This window comes from Crocuta crocuta, unplaced genomic scaffold (genome assembly GCF_008692635.1).
Source record: "Crocuta crocuta isolate KB4526 unplaced genomic scaffold, BGI_CrCroc_1.0 scaffold282, whole genome shotgun sequence".
In the NCBI taxonomy this organism is placed as follows: domain Eukaryota; kingdom Metazoa; phylum Chordata; class Mammalia; order Carnivora; family Hyaenidae; genus Crocuta; species Crocuta crocuta.
In genome coordinates this window covers 7,786,573-7,801,826 of record NW_027529174.1, presented here as the reverse complement: position 1 = coordinate 7,801,826, position 15,254 = coordinate 7,786,573, and the positions used below count along the sequence as shown (strand labels likewise).

The following is a 15,254-nucleotide window of genomic DNA, read 5'->3' as shown; positions in this document are numbered from 1 at the left end:
GAAACAAAGATTGACAAGATGACATCAAAATTTTTGACTGTTACCACTTACTTGAAGGAGAATACTATAGGAAAAACAGATTTGGTACAGACAAATCAAGAATTCAATATGGATATATCAGGTTTAGGTAAAAGTCGGATATGGGTCTGAAGGTCAGGGGAAAGATTCAAGTCACTGAGAGAACCTGGGGAATCTTTAATATAAGGATGGTAATTTAAAGACCACCTAGAAAGTGAAGTCATTGGGAAAAAAATAGTAAGTGTCCAGGGTCAGAGTTCTGGGGTACTTCAAGATTTAAGGTCAGAATGAGGGAGGGGACCAGCAGAGAGGACTGAAAGCAAGTAGCAATGAGACAAAGATATCAAAAAAAGATGCCCCCAATGCCAAATGAACAAAGTATCTAAGAGAATACAATGTGAATAACACAACTATGTAGTTTCCTTGTCTTCTCTCTGATCTCAGTGCCCTGCAGGAAAAACATTAGCTTATGTCGAAGTTAAATATTCCTCATGACTTTGAAATGTATGTAGTAGACTAGTGAATATCATGCCATCCTATTATGGCTTAGTTTGTTTAGGCTTCTTGATTCTTCCCCTTCTTCTCCAGCCTGTATCACTAGAGAATGACACTGGCTTAAGCACAAGCTAAAGAGACCACAGATTTTTCAAAAATCACACATCCTGAAAGCTAAATTTGTGAGCTTTGTAAAGCAAAATTAAATTGCAGGCATGTTATTCTGATGCAGTGACGAGAAAATGAGTCTTAGATGTAAGTAGGTTTCTTTTGTGCCAGCTCTGTGCAATGGACCTCTTCTGTATTTGTTTATTTTCTTATTTTTTCACCCTATTCTGTTAAATTTATTTTTAGCTATTGTTGGGCATCCTTCAGGAAAGGCAAATACTAAGGACTATAATCGAGTACAACCCAAAGGTTCTAAATAACAGCCTATTGAAGACATTAATGTCAAAGATAAAGCACCTTTTCTCCCAGGTGAATCAGATTCCCTCTTGTTAACTCCAGTAGTTTGTTGAGTCTTCCTTTGATATTAACTGCAGGGATTATTGGTATTACTGTTACAGTTTATGGTATGGGGTAAAAAGAAGAACAAGTGTTCTTTATCAGACACCACTGATATTGTTAAGATTAGTGTGACAAGTCTATCAGGAATGTCATGTGAGTTAATACAGGTAGATAGTAGAAGTGTAAATCTTTTAAAGCAATATCATGTGTCTCTATTTCTATTATCCATGATGGAAATTATGATGTATCTTACAATAGTTATTTACTGGCTTGGTCATGAAAGGAAAGTTGAAGCACACAAGGGCATGCATTCCTTGTCTACGAGTTATTTTGGGGACTTGCCATCAGTTTGTATAGAAGTCAGAGTTCAGTGCACTTGAAGAGACTAATTACTCAATGGTGCCTGACTCCTTCACCCAAACTTTGGCCTTCTTCCCCATATCAAATTTCCTTAGAAAAAAATGACTCATTACAAGGAAATAATATCAAAGTAGCCCCCACATCTTCAGAAAATAAGAACCAAAATAGGTAATTGTATCCCCAGACCACTAGCTATTTTGGTAAGATTTTATTATTGTTGTGGAAATAATTTTTTATGAATAAATAAGGTTAAGGAATGACTAAATTTATTTTTCTAAATTTTGTTGCATTTGTTATTTTAATATATAAGTATTTACCTTCTTACCTAAACTTATATATATGGTTTTGTATTTCCCCCAAATTATGTAAGCTCCAGTCTGCACCAAACCCTCAGCTCCCTGAGGTAAAATGTATTCATTAAAATCACATAGCTGGAAATGATAATAAGCAGACTTTGAAGCTAGGGCTGTTTGGTCTCAAAGAGTTCTTTCTATAGCACCATTACCACCTTCATCATTTAAACTTCAGTGTTAATGAATTTCATCTTCTCTTGAGAATAAATAATTGTGAAGAGGAGAGAAAAATCAACGAGGATTTTAGAGAAAAGGATATTATTAGGCATACAAAGAAGAGGCTAGAGGTACCTAAAGATAACCTATTCCTACTTCACAATTTTGCCTAGGCTTGTGCTACTGGTCTCATGTTATAGTGCTGGCTAAAAAAAAAAAAATACTCATTAAGTGTACATGAGTATAAACTTTTATTTGGTACTTACTCTTGCATTTCCAAAAATCTGACTATGGTTTCACAATTGGCATGCCCATGAGATCGTCCGATGGAAAATGAAAAATCTGCAGTACTATTTACAGAAATTTTTATCTCAGAGGTAACAACCTACTTTTATTTTTGGATGCCTTGTATTATTATGGTGGTTGTTCTATTGGTAAATGTACCCACCAGCAATTTTGTGACTTACACACCCAATTAATAAAATAAATAACTGAAACTATCATTAAGCATGCTAATAAGCCTACAGGATTATTTCCTAAAACAATTACGCCAATAAAACAAAGGTTAGAACAGGCAGATAGACAAGCCAATTACACTTTGAGATTTGATTTTTTTTTTTTTTTGAAGATTCATAGTTTCTCTGCTATTAAAGCTGGTGGAAAAGTCTTCCTCTGGGGACTACTTTCCTAATTCATTTGGTACCATGCTAGCACTGACAAAGAAAAACTGTACTATGAGCACAAGGTTCTATAATAGGAATAAACTTCAACACACCTAATCCACAGTTAGGGCAATTGAACATTGTATTTTTTGCCAATAGCAAGCAACAGGCACCTTTATGCTTTTATTAATGCAGCTCAGCTGATATGAACAGACAGAATTGAAAGAATTCAAAGTGCTTTATCATTTGCAGCCAAATTTCAATTTTCTCTTTCAAGTACAGTTGAATGCATTTTCTTTGCAACCCAAAGACAGAAGATCTTGATTACTATTGCAAGAATAATCTCAGCCTTTGTGTGAAGAATATAGGGAAAATAAATAGTCTCTCTGAATGATGTGTCAGCTTGTGAACTTACAAAATGAGATATATTCTTAGAGTAGGAAAATTAAATTAAGGTGAAATGGTACACCCATTAAAATGACAAATGAAGGCTTACTTTTGTAGGCCAGAGCTGCCTTCCCAATTGTCCTTTGTCCTTAGCTTCACCCTAGGGGCACAGACGACAGAACCAGAAACAAACAGGGTCAAGAAAGGGGCAAGTGTCTGGAAATACAGGTCACTCAGGCTGTGAGTCCTATCATGAACTGCTAGCTCAATTGTAAAATTAAGGTTCCAACCCCTTTATCCCCTGCGTTCCCCAACCACTACTCTTATTTCAAGTCTTTAGGCAGAAATAGAGTTGGTATCTCTCCAGAGTTCTTCTCATTTTTATCCACATATAAATGATCAATCCAACACCATCTCAGCTGGATTCTTTATAACAGGAGAATGCCAAGCATTCATCCTCTTGAGTATTAGGAAAAGCTGTATTTTTTGGTGTTACCTTTATTTGATCCCCAGTCATCAGATAAACATCACCTGGGCTTTTGCTAAGAAGCAGACTAGTCACTGCCTGCATTAACAGAAGACACATTTTGGAGCCAGACCATTATTGTCCCCTGTATTCTGTTTCCTCAAGCACCCCTCAGGATAACCCCTATGGCTGCCAACTCTGTACTGCTCTTCCATCACCATACACTCTCTTCTATCTCCTCTCTCTCACTGCTCAAATTTAATAGCTTATTCACAATTTATCTGACAAATCATTCTGCAATAATGGGTGACGGTGGTTGAATGTGCAAATTTATATATGAGTTCGGACCTCCCCCCATATCATACCCCATTTCATCTTGGATAATGCTTCAAACCAAGATTTAATGAGGATTTCTCAGACCTCATTTTCTTTTACCTCACTTCAAAATTTGATTTGCTAACCACAAGTTGTATAATCCCTGACAGCTGGGTTTTCTGTTTTTTGGTAATTCAAGTGCCTGACTTAATTTTTGACTGGTGAAGCATTGGCTTCAAACAGGCATCCCCTTCAAAGATGGCTCTCTTGAATAAACACATTGTCAGGGACGCATGGATGGCTCAGTCTGCTAAGCATCCAACTCTTGATTTTGGCTCAGGTCATGATCTCATGATTCATGAGTTAGGCTCCTGAGGTAAAGCCCCATGCTGGGCTCTATGCTAACAGTGTGGAGACTACTTGCGATTCTCTTTCTCCCCACACCCCCCCCCCCATCTCTAGACAGAGAGAAAGAGAGATGGAGAAGAGAGAGCAAGTCAGTAAGGGAGGGGCGGAGAGGGAGAGGGAGACAGAATCCAAAGCAGGCTGCAGGCTTTTAGCTCTGTCAGCACAGAGCCCAACACGAGGCTCAAACTCACAAACTTCGAGATCATAACCTAAGCCGAAGTCAGATGCTTAACCAACTGAGCCGCCCAGGTGTCCCATAAACTTAAAAAAAAAAAAAAGAAGAAGAAGAAGAAGAAGAAACACACTGTTAGCCACAAAGCTACTTAAAGAACCAGTTGATGCCCTATGCTTCTTTGTTTCAGAGATCTTGGTTGATTTCATTAACCATTCACTTGGGCTGCTTGTTTTTTCTCTTCCTGCACTTTAAATTCCCATACTTATGTTGTAAATTCACCAATAAACAGCTCTAGGCCCTCTTCCCTGAATCCCAATACAAGCAGAACCCCAAGTCCATGCCATTTCCCTCCTTCCCTCTCTTCTTCCCTCTGATCCTCCTCTGAACTTCATATGTAGCCCCAAGTGTGCCATGTAATTTCTAAGAATTTTAAGTAGTAAATCTTTTTTCAAAGTTTCTTCATGGTTATTCCAGAGAGCATCTTCCAGCCATAATAAGAACCACAAAGGCCAGTCCACCCACAATTCTGGTTATCCTTAGGCTGAGACTGGCTTCTAACACCACATTAATTTGGTATCACTATTTCTTCAGCTTCCCTAAGTATACTGGCTATGTTCTCTGACCTTCACCTCTGTTTTTCCTCCTAGCTCTCTTTGAGCTATTTCTCTAAAATCTACTTTTTGGCCTTATAACTCAGAAGGTTTACTCACTCACATAAAAGCCATCACCTTTAGACTGATGAATTCTCCTAACTAAAATTCCAGTAATATATGTTCAATGTCTATATAGAGATTTTTCCTCTGGATCTAGTCACTGGCCAACACCCAAATATGCATAAAAATTAATTTGCTGCCTTCCTGTACAAATCTGTATTCTTTTTTCAGAATCCTGAGGTTACCTCTATATTACCTCTTTCTTCCATTCATAAATTAAGTCTAGAAAAGACGTTGATTCTTCTTTTGAATTCTCTGTTCCAAAGGCCAAAATTAAATTAGTTGTTCTCATCATTTATTGCTTAGCTTATTCCAGTATTTCTCTAACTGGTCTTCCTGACACAAATCTCTTTCCATTCAATCTACCAATGGCAAATTTTCCTAAAATACTGTTTCTCATTCTTTTGCCTTCCTGTTTAAAAACTGTGATGACCCTACACTGCCCGTAGCATATTATCTTAAAGTCTCTGTTCTAACCTGATAGACTCACTGCTAATAGCATATCTCCTTCTGTTCTCTAATCACAGAAGTAACCAATAATGAATCACAGTGTACTTTAAAATTATCCTATAAAATCATGAAAAAGGGGTAGTTTCATCACTTCTTGTTTATCACTGTATGTCACTAGAAGAAAAAAATTAACATGCATTCAGAAAATGGCCTTAGTTCTCATTAGTATGCATAACTGATATGCTGTCTTCTTTCTTTACTTCTTATAAAAAGCAAAGCCCAACCCACATACCATATCCTCCACTCAACATTTTCAATACTTCAACCTGTACTGATCCTACAATCCTATACCGTACTTCATGTGACGTAGCTTTGTGTTTCCAGCTAGGTATTATAGTACCCTATTTGAAAAACCATCAGAATATTAAATAGGAATTTAAAAGAATTTGAATCTGTATAATTAGAATCTAAAAGATGAGTTAAGAAATGCAGCAAATAAGAGATTATCTTCTAACTACTGGATTTAGCTACTAGTAGACAATGAAGTCTCTGTGTGTTAGTAGGCATAAAATCCATTTTATAGAGCTCCTGAGAGAATGGAAACCTAGGTGCACTTCAAGGAAGACATGTGTGTAAGTGATATGTGTCCATATACATAATGGGGGGGGGAACTCTTTCACAAGGAAGAAAATGGGAGTTGTGAGCTAAATAGCCTTCCATGAGGAGAATATAGAATCCTTTCTGTAGATTTCAAGGGTCTTGACAGACATGACACCATCCAACCTAAATTTCAGCCACAAATTCATTTCATACATTAAATAAAAAATAATTTCCATTTTATTCTTTCTGAAACATGAATATAGGCATTTTTAATATCTTAAAATAATAAGCATTAATTATTATTACAATGTCAATCATTTGTAGAGTATTTGCTATGCCCCAGGTACAGTATTAACATCTTTATCCAGCAGAAATTATAAAAATGATATAACACATATAGGAAAATAAAATATTCCTGGATTTATCATTGTCCCAATGTATTTACTATAAAGTCAGAGAATCTTTTCATTTCTCCTTGAAAATATTTTCATATATTACAGGATTAAATCTGTAGCCATTTCTTCCCCCAAATTATGGTGCTAATTGCTCTGATCTAAAAGGATAATAAAACTTACCTTCCATAAAGACAAAAGGTTACATCCTGGGACAGGTACCTAGGTACTGGGTAAAAGTGCTAGGATGACTTAGGTATCTACATTTCATGCAGAAACGAGATCCAGGACTTAGAGGCCTCTCTAGGTCTGAGACACACAGAGCTATCTGACTTTTGGCGAGATTTTACTTACAGACCGACGTGTTATAGTTAGCAATCAGATCCATAATGTTTCCAAGAGGGGAAGAACAGGAGGGGAGAAAGACAGTTGCTTCCTTACCACTTAGGAAGCAGAGAAAAATTGTTTTTTCATGTTCTTCACCTATGGACAGTTTTGCTACTTAAGTTGCAATGTAGCATTATGTCACCACAAATGTTAAGGTCAGAGGCAGAGGTGCTTTTATTATTTAGGGAAATATGGGGCGCCTGGGTGGCTCAGTCGGTTAAGTGTCCAACTTCGGCTCAGGTCATGATCTCACCGTTCATGGGTTCGAGTCTCGCGTCGGGCTCTGTGCTGACAGCTAGCTAGCTCAAAGCCTCTTAGAGCCTGTTTCAGATTCTGTGTCTCCCTCTCTCTCTGACCCTTCCCTGCTCACGCTGTCTTTCTCTCTCTCTCTCAGAAATAAATAAAAACATTTAAAAAATATTATTTAGGGAAATCTGTCACTGATATAAAACACCATATGTGTACATTCAAAATAAAATAAATATAAATATTAACCTGAAACCCAACACAACGTGAACTTTACAGTCTTGGCAGTTCTGAAAATTCACATACACAACATATAACTTACTTTATTTCCACATCTCATTATAATTTCTGCCTCTGATAACTTAGCCTAATACAAAACTTCAATCTTGGTTGTTAAATCTAGACTTTTCCTGTGATTTCTCTCTGCTTTCAGAAAACCATATGTAACACTGAGGCATCAAGAGTGGTATGCACATGATCCTAGTTCATTTTTCTGGACATATCTTATGGCAATATAACTTGTCATACATTCCCTCCACACAGATATTAAACACAGGCTGTTAATGGAGTATGTAGTGAAATCGTGATGCCCTTGCTGATCTGATTCCCACCTCAGTTAGGAAACATAATCAAGCCTCTGAAATTTCGATTGAATCACTCTATTGTCCATTGACTTCTCATCTTGATAAAAGGAGGGGTGGGAAAGGTCAATAACTGGCACTCTTGATCAACTTCTGAACAATTAAAAGATACAAGGAAGTTGGCTTATTGAGAAATCAAAAATTTACCTCTATATCTGATGAGAGCAGATAGGGAAGATTGTGGTTTATCTATGTATTTTCTAGTACTAAATCCAAAATTAGACAGACTTTCTCATTCAGTATCAGCAGGATAGTATGGGGACAGCCATTCTCCTGCCCCTGTAAAAATGGTAAAATGGGAGAGCAGAAGCAGCTTCCTAAGGACAGCTCAATTCCCAACAAGGGGAGAAGAGACCTCAACCCCAGCCTCTTCTCAATTTACCAGATAACTCCCTGAACTACTCAAGTAGAAGTTAGAGGCCTAATATGTTAGGACAATGGATCGTTGTTATCACATAAAAGGATACATCAGAAGAGGGGGAAAAAACCATTCTACAATCCCTCCTACATATCAATATTCTACACCTTTCTATTCTCCTAAATCACCGGGCTTCATCATGAAGCTTCAGCTGAACCAAGGAATTGTCCCCCCAGGGAAAAGAATCAACAATCTATCAAGACACTACTGCTCCTACTCTCTTTTTGAGTAGCCTATCCTACCTGTGATTTTTGGTATCCTTCTGGACACTATTAGCAGTGCAGATTTTTGAGCTCAGAATCCTTCAAAATAGGCCAAAAACACATTAATTAAATGTGTAGCCATTCTATATCCAAAGCTGAAAATGTTTTCTCAATTCTATTTGCCATCCCAAATTATGAACAGCGTATTATCTACGATTTCTATCAAAGGTGCTAAAATTAGATCAAATGGCTTAAATTCTAAGAATAAAAGTCTAACATTATAGATATCCCAAATTTGAAAATAACCTCCGTAAACTATTAAATTCCCAAAGAGAAGTCTAAGTCCAAAGATTAAATTACCTTGACTGTTTAAATACAAAACAAATTAAGGTTCAAAGAAATTTATGTCTACAGTCAAATTCTCATTCCCTATAAGCTACAACTCCATGAAGTTAAAATCATACTACTTAGTTGAAAGTCAAAGACAAATATTTTCCTCACAAATTTCTTCTACTTCCTCTTGGTCAGTCACTCTCAATATCTAGGATAAGTATAGTTCTTTCAGGGATTCAGAAATTGCATCAGGTCAAAGACAAGTTTTTACTAACTACATTTTAAACAGTCATCTGGAAAAGAGATGAAGTTGAATCTTATAAGCTACAACCATTCATAAACTCAAAAGGAATCAAGGATTTAAATGCAAAAAGGAAAAAAAATGCAACCATGAAAGTACTAGAAGAAAACAGAAAAAATTCTTTTACAAATTGGAGAAAGCCATGTCTAAATAGGTAATAATTATATATTATACAATAGTAAAACAATAAAAAGGATCAAAAAACAAATGACCCACTTGGGGGAAAAAAATTGAAACTCACATCATAAGCAAAAGGTCCACTTCCCTCAATATATAAAGAGCAGGTAGGTATCTAACAGAAATAAAACACTAAAAGCTCCCTAGAAAATGAGCAAAGAGATGATAGCCAATTCACACACAAAAAAATTCAAATGGCCTTTCAACAAATGAAAAGACATTCAACTCATTCATATATTATTAAGTAGTAACTAAAAATTAAAACCCTGAAAACACATTTTTCACCTATCAGACTGGCAAAAATGTGAACATATCTGTTGATAAGGCTACAATGAAGCAGAATGAAAAATAGTAAAAGACTCATGGAATTTGGCAATATAGAAAAAATACTAAATATGCATTTATCTCTGATTCAGCAGTTCAACTGCTAAGAATTTAAATTTTTTTAATGTTTTATTTCTAAGAGACAGTGATAGAGACAGCGTGAGCAGGGAAGGGTCAGAGAGAGAGAGGGAGATATAGAATCTGAAGCAGGCTCCAGGCTTTGAGCTGGCTGTCAGCACTGAGCCCGAGGCAGGGCTTCAACCCACAAACTGCAAGATCATGACCTGAGCCAAAGCGGGACGCTCAACCAACTGAGCCACCCAGATGCCCCACAACTTCTAAGAATTTATATCATGGATACAATACATCTGCCAAGAATGAAAAGTATATACATTTATTTATTACCATACTATTTACAATTGCAGAAAAGTAGAAATCACCCAAATGTCCACCAAGAGACTGTTTAAATAAACCATAACTATATAATATGTGTGTATGTGTATATATACATAATATAGACTATATATATAAACTGTATATGTATATATAAAACTTAAAAAACAAACGTGACTAACTCATATAATACAATATTAATACTATGCAGCAGCAAAAACGAATGAGAAGCTCTCTATATACTGATAAGGAACTATTTCCAGAATATGAAGTTAAGTGGGGAAAAAAACCCAAGGTACAGATAGTGTATAAAGTTTGCTTTCTTTTGTAGTGAAAAGAAAAATTAAGAATATATATTCATGTTTGCATTCTTTGCATTTTAAAAAATGACACAAGGGGCATATACAGTGCATGACCTACTAAATCATTTACCTAACTAGTCTAACTTCAGCCAGACTGTCTGGGTCTGTCTCTGCCATTTACAAATTAATTAACTTTTTTGGGCCTATCTATAAAATAGGAAATATAGGAATTCTTACATAATAGGATTGATAGACAAATAAATAGCTAACATTTGCAAAATACACAGGTCAGTATTGGGCACTAAGTAAGTATTAGAGACTTGTTTGTTAAACTAGATAAGTAAAATGCAAAGTGGAGAAAAGATTCATCAACGTATACTTTTCTTTATATCACTTTGCTTTTTGAACTACTAGTTTTGTATAGTTCAAAAACAAGAGTAAATGGATATATAAACTTAACAAAACTGGCCCCATACCTATGAAGTTTAAATACAAGCCATTCTCAGAACAGATTACTCCCCAAAACACGGTGTTCCTAGAAATCAGAACTGAATGACATCTAAAAGAAGAAAGGAACTGGAAATATTCTTGGTTTCAGTCAACTAGGATACTTGTCAGTTTGTGAGAGTAGCAGGTTCCAGAAAACTTCTATTAAAGCTTTAATTCTGACACTATAGATTCATCCTATCTAGGGACACAATGTACTTAGCATACTGTTGTCTCTCACAGAATGGTATTTGAGACATTCTTGCCTTCCAGAAAACTTTCAAAATTTTCAAACCGAATCTCCAAATTGTATTTGAAAGTACAGTATTTTTCCACCGCAACCTATTTTAAAAACCTCTTGATTTCCGTTCCTTCGTTTAAGCTCCTGTTTCTGGCACTCTGGTACTGCTGGAAGTGGACTCTGTATTAGGAAACAGGGCCTACTAACTTCAGTAAACAGGTATCTTCAATCCTGTACCAAATGTGGCGCTTTCCACCACCTCTTGTTATGGAACTGCAAAGCTAGTGGGGCCTGCCTCTTAGAGACAGTTTCTGTCTTAATCCCATTTGTTTCCGCTGGCAAATCACTCTCAACAGATTCCTGAACAGAGGCTTCAACTGATGCTTCTGAAGCCTGAGCCCCTAGAGGCCCACTAAGACCTAATACCTTTTCCATGTGCCCCTCCAGGCACTGTCTTTCATCACCGAATTGTTCAGACCTTGAATAGCATTTTTTTTGCTACATATTTTTCTGCAGCAATGAAATGCCTCTATCTTCATTTTCTTCCATTCTCTTCTACACTTTTCAGTTTAAACTTTTTAACTTTTTAATTGTTTAGAAAGTTGAGTTATCTAACTGCTTCATCTATTAATTTGGTTTCTTCAAAACATACAGGATTACTGCTGATTGCTGGAAATAAATATTTGGCTTCCTTTTTATCCTTTTTAGACATTCCTCTATTTATTAAATTCCAGAATCATCTCTAAAAACAATGATGAAATCATTCAACTCTGAGTTTACTAAAAGCATCTATTCTTAAAAAACATTTTTTTTTCTCCTCCACTTCCCTGGGATGCATAATTCCCCATAGCAACTTTGCTCCCATCAACATGAATCGTCCCCATCCAAGCTTGGATCTAACTCACTCTCTTGCCTGGCTCCTTTTAATATGCCCGGTCTTGCTGAGTCTTGTCTCGAGTTCTAATTCTTGGCCATGTTCTTTCTAAGCACAAACCGTACTTCTATACAAACCTATAATTACTATATTCCCTTAAAAATCACCGAATGGTACTTTGTGCATTCTACAGGTCTTCTTAGTCTTTCCCAATCTTTAGGATTCTGTTCTATTATTTTTTCATCACTCCTTATCTGAGATCTCTCAGTACTTTTCTGACTTTTGGAAGGAGTCATTGAATTTGAGATCGTCCCTCTTTTTGATTAACATGAGACCTAGCCCCCATTTCAATCTAGTAACAACTCAACACCTTTCCCTTTTCCAATACTCTGTTGAAGAGAATTTAGGCCCCCCTGCCCCAAACTCACCATTTCTCTCATACAGATGCCTACTTGAACGTCAAATTACTTTCTATGTCACCTTTGTCAAATTTGCCCCCTAATTTCTCTAGTTTTTTCCTAAAAAGGTTTTATTTTCCTCCGGCCAAATTTTTTTCTTCGGTTTCCAGTTCTTTCTATTACTCCACATTAACCCTGAAGCACACGTGACTCTAACACCTTAAATTCCTGAGCAAGATCAATTACTAGGAGCCAGAAGGGCATTCCAAGCACAACCCTTTTTTTGCTCACTTTCTAAGCCACCTTTTTTGCAACACTTTACCATTTTTCATCCTCAATTTAAGGAGAAGGTATCGGGGCGCCTGGGTGGCTTAGTCGGTTAAGCGTCCGACTTTCGCTTAGGTCATGATCTCGCGGTTCGTGGGTTCGAGCCCCGTGTCGGGCTCTGTGCTGACTGCCAGCTCAGAGCCTGGAGCCTGTTTCAGAGTCTGTATCCCCCTCTCTCTCTGGCCCTCGCCTGCTCACGCTGTCTCTCTCTCTCTCTCCTAGAAATAAATAAACTATTAAAAAAAAAAAAAGGAGAAGGTATCTGCTCTTTACAGTAAGCTCCCTCCCCATTCTTCTTTAATTTGAAATTCATCAACCTCCTCTGAATGGAGTCCCAAGTTTGAATCTCAGCAATCAACAGTCATAGTCAAATTGTATGGATTTATCAAATTGAGAGCCACCTGAAATCAAGAGGTAAGAGCAACTTTAAAACCTACAGACACGTCATATGATTCCAAGATTTGTTCTTCCAGCACTCCTTCCCTCGACTCTGAAGAGGAGCCACAACATAAAAGCGATGAGAATCTGAGAAGACTTTCTATGCCACTAGCCTAGGCCTGACACTAATCACTTCCAGCAGGTACACCTAACTCTGACACCTAAAAAAGGCTGGTACATGAAAAGGGCTTGCTTTATTACCAAAACTGTCTCAGACAAGGCTGCTTAGAAAAAATTATATATCAGAGTTTAAGGTCAGGCACCAGTAACAATTTGACTAGGATGCATTGAGTACGGATTATCTCTGTACTTATCGTCAGGATTTGCTTGCTGAGTACCCCCAAAGCTTGCCTGCATTCGGTCTCCAAACCAACGGGCATTTACTTGTGTACAGTCAGCCACTCCCTAGTGCGGAAAAAAACGCCCTAAGCTGGAACGACCCACCACCACGGAAAATACGTGGTCAGTGCCTGGTCCAATATCATCAAAGTTTAATCCCTGCCACGTTAGCCACGCCACAAGCATGCTCGAAGCCCTACTCCACGCACTACAACGCAGAATTCCTCTTTTTTGGGGTGTAAGGAGAGCCCGACAGGTACACGTCTCTCTTTCAGAAATAAAAGTAAAGCGGCAGGAAAACCAAACTATTCCTTTAAAACTGCCGGAGAAAATATTGAAGACCGTGGCTTATAAACCGCAGGCGTACTGACTGCGAACGCCAGCACTCGACTTACCCACGACGCCGCAGGCAGCGCCCAACCGACGACGGCGACGATGGCGCCGAGGTAAAGCCGACCGGCAACCTCACAGCCTGGAGGGGCGGAGCTAAGGGGGCACTTCCTGTGGGTAGCTCCGCCCTCAGAGGAAAGAAAGAGGCGGGTCACAACGGCAACGCTCTCTTTTCAAATTGACCAATCAGATCACCGGAAGAAGCGCAAAGAGCACCGTTAGTCGTATCGCTCTTACGTATGTCCCTCCATAGTAAAGGGAGCGGTTTGTGAGTTTAGTGTTCCCGCTCCTAGGTGTAATGCAGGCTCTCCTGGAGGATTTAACTTCCCTGTCACAGCCATTTCGACAAGCTCCATGGCTCTCCTGGGTATATCTTCATCCCTCTTGGTCACGCGAGAACTTTGAGATTGCCTGCAACCGCAAAGCGAGCTGCAAGTCCGCTGTGTATCTCACCTCTCCTAAAGATGTCAGGTTACTAGTTATGGTCACCACATAATATATTATCCAAACTAGGACACTTAAAACGTGAAAATAAAATTAATTAAAATTATAAATTTTGGGGACACTTGAGTGGTTCAGTTAAGCCACCGCCTTTTGATCTCCCCTCAGGCCAGTGAGGACCCTGCTTGGGAATCTTTTTCCCTCCCTTTGTAGTTACATCTAATTGCATATATTTTGTTCATTCACAGAGCTTAATCTCAAAAGTGAGAAGGGACACACCGTGCTTAACACTTCTTATAAGTCTGTCTCCTGTATCTCTGAATAGTAACGGCGACACCCCACTTAGTAGTTTAGATCCCACTCAGATATCCAAGTTGGAAATTAGGGAAGACTGGAACACTCAAAAGAAGATTCTATCAGTCACCAGACTGGATCTTTTCTCCATAACGGAATATGATGAAAAATTAAACTTGAGGGGCGCCTGGGTGGCTCAGTCAGTTAAGCGTCCAACTTGGGCTCAGGTCATGATCTAATCCTGAGTTAGAGCCCGTAGGGCTCTGCGCTGACAGCTCAGAACCTGGAGCCTGCTTCGGATTCTGTGTCTTCATCTGTCTCTCTGCCCCTCCCCCACTAACACTCTGTCTCTCTCTCAAAAATAAACATTTTTAAAAAATTAAACTTGAGAAGAGGAACAGCAGTGAAGGGAAAAAGATGAAATGAACATGGAATAGGTTTCAGGGAGTCGTTTATGGAGACTTTTGGAGGCAGAGATATGGAGGTGGACAGTGGAATATGGGAAATGGACAGGACATAAAAGGGTATTTTAAGACGTATTTATTTGTATTACATTAATATACTTACATTAATTATAAATATAATACTGTAACCCTATGATTAGGATAAAAATAGAACCAATGGAATTTAGGATGAAATTCCATAAAATTATATGTCCTGATCAAAAAAATGGTTCAAGTCTAAAATAATTATCTAGCTACATTCACACTTAAAAGATGTGTTTAATCTATGATACCAGGCTACACATCCCTATTAGCTTGACCATCTTCATGATTCTTTGAGAGACTCTACTTCATGTTTCCTGGAAAGTTTGGGTTTGTTGTTTTTTTTTTTTATTTAAACT

At 37.8% G+C, this 15,254-nt stretch overlaps 1 protein-coding gene across 12 annotated transcripts in view; it reads right to left on the bottom strand.

The window, feature by feature from the left end:
• The window catches only part of COX7B2 (cytochrome c oxidase subunit 7B2), a 133,091-nt gene extending 119,281 nt beyond the window's left edge, over window positions 1-13,810 (bottom strand). For 10 of the 12 annotated variants that reach the window (XM_077757715.1, XM_077757712.1, XM_077757710.1 and 7 more), the window contains exon 1: window positions 13,681-13,810. The gene's annotated coding sequence lies outside the window, so the exon portion shown is untranslated. Of the gene's footprint in view, window positions 1-3,047; window positions 3,099-13,680 lie in introns of all 12 variants that reach the window. The other 2 variants (XM_077757711.1, XM_077757713.1) reach the window with 1 other exon arrangement.
• Between the last annotated feature and the right edge of the window lie 1,444 nt (window positions 13,811-15,254).